Genomic DNA, 2,520 nt, shown 5'->3' with positions numbered 1-2,520 from the left:
TAATATACCCATACCTTTATCTTTCTCATGGCCTTGAAATATCGCTAAAGGCTCTTATTACCCGATGATCTCATTTCTAGAACACGGAGAACATCACAACTACTCAAAATGAAAAATGTGAAACGGGAAAAACTGAATCTAAACTGTTACTTTTCAAGCGTGAGCCTTTCGCACTAACACTTCAGTACAATACAGACTTCAAAACAGAAAAAATAGTTTGCTTTCCTGTTGCTTTGCACATCCCAAAATCCGAGCTGAATTGTTATTTTTCCCCCCATCTCAAAAAAAATGTTCTCTGCATGCAATTAGAAAAATAAAATAAAATAAAACCATATCCTACTAGTCAGTCTGTGGCTCCTTTCACTGACAATGCACTCCAGCTGCAGTTTTCTGTTTCTCCTCATGCAATTCCTTGCTCTTTTTCCACACTCCCACACTCTTCCTTTGCTCATTTTTTTTTCCTACTTTCTCCCTCAGTTTGTCTTCACCTGCACCATTTTCTGCATTCCTGCCTTCACCCACCCCAATCTTTTTTGATTGCCAGTTCTCTTTCCCCTTATGCTTTCTTCATTACTTTTTTTATTAGCTTTTTGTTCCCTACAGTCAAGCTGTTGAGTTGGCTGACACAGTTTTTCACTGGTACAACTGTCTAGTGTAACTCCCAGCCTAGATACAGAACAGGAAACAGCATCCTGCACCTATACTGTGAGTAAATACACACCCATCCAGCTAAAGGTGTAAAACCCAGCAAGTTACCTCCAGACCATTTCATTCTTTTACAAGAAACAAATTGTAACATACCTCTATAGATCGCTTCTGTCATTGAAAACCTGTAAGCAGCTTCTGTTTTTATCAGTGAAAGCCTTTATTCATTGAATTGAGAGCAGAGACCCACTAGAAGTCTCTCAAGCCAATTCAGACTGTTCCTTATCAGCTCTCAATTTCCTCACTCGGAAAAGGAGAATTTTCAGACTTGGGAAGTTTCAAGAGAAATGGCTCCACACATCTGTGAGAAGGTGTTTTACAGCCAAGTTCAAAACAAAGCAATGCAACTGGGAATAATATCTATACATTAACACAGGAAGCCAGCAGAGATGACAAGCATGCCTACACATCAACTGCAGGCGCATTGTGCAGGCAGAGCTGCAACTCTTTGTAACACTTCCTCTGCCGGAGTCCTTACAATACATGGACAACTGGGACAAAAGATGCCAATTCACAGCATTTCTTTTTCACTTTGGCACTGTACATACAAATCTTTAATTGCATCTTCTCTGAACATGCAGAGAATCTACCCAGGAACACCATGCTGTTCACACAAACATACAGAGGAATTTCTTATACTAGGTGTAGTTCTAGAGTTTGGAACAGTTCTCAACATGTAGAGCAAGGATCACAGAATTTAAAGGTGCTTCTTTGCTAAATTTCATTGTAAAAATCTATGAAATAAGCTAGTACATAATAGGAGTTTTTAACAATGCCTTTTCAGGGCTTAGCTTGCTTGTACGGGGCAGCAACAAATCAAATATGTCAAACCCATTCCACTGATATCACCACTGCATTTAGTAAACATATGACAGGAAACAGGCTGTGTCTAAAATTGCTGTGGCATTTCCACAGGAGCCAAATTTATCCTGGGTGACTTCAATGCAGTCAATGCAGTTGCACCAGGAACGAGCGTGGCCCACAGTTTTCACTTCTGTCACAGATCTCCTCTCATAGTGAAGGACATCCAGAAACAAAGATAAAAATAACCTGACACAAATCAGGGAAACAGTCATATGTCAGTGAAGAGGGAGGCAGTAATTGTAACTGGTGACTCACCTAAGGCCCCAAGTGTAGGGGATACCCCACACAGCAACATGGGGTTAACCATGTCATGTCTTTCTGCAGAGCTGCCCTGGGCATGAGACACATTTATTAACAGCCCTGTCTTAAACACAACTCTACACCAAAGCAACCAACAGCTTCCCTTCTGCGCTTGTCACACCCAAAGGCATTGCAGTTTGGCTTCAAAGCCAAATAAATCTCACTATTTGCTGCACTTTCAAGAAGTGGTTTTGTGCATGCGTAATACTTCTTCATATTGACCTAAAGCAAGGACAGCGGGTAAACAACAGAGAAAACTATTATCTGTGCAATGACTGCCTTTGTTTTAGTGTAATTGTCAAGCTGCCCTTTTTGACCTTGTTAGCTACCCAGCTGCAGCTGTATTACTGACTGTTTCTCTTTAAACACACTTCAGGTGGTGACAGCATCATGGAGGACTAACAAATAAGGTATGTGTTTACTGCTTGAAACTATGCACTTGTAAAGAAAAACTTGGTTAAGAAGCATGTGCTCCCTTTGCTTACAAGAGAACTTCTCCCACAGGCAGGCTAAGTAGGGAAAGCAACACGCAGGTTGTTTTAAAAATTTCCAAACCCACACAATCTGTTATTGTAATCTGACCTCTCTTCATCCCTTTTCTATGTATTTTTCTAGCAATAAGGGGTATATGCTCTAATATACTTCTTTTTT

The sequence above is a fragment of the Meleagris gallopavo genome, chromosome 2 (genome assembly GCF_000146605.3).
Source record: "Meleagris gallopavo isolate NT-WF06-2002-E0010 breed Aviagen turkey brand Nicholas breeding stock chromosome 2, Turkey_5.1, whole genome shotgun sequence".
NCBI classification, from domain to species: Eukaryota; Metazoa; Chordata; class Aves; order Galliformes; family Phasianidae; genus Meleagris; species Meleagris gallopavo.
Note: the sequence above shows the minus strand (reverse complement) of the source record.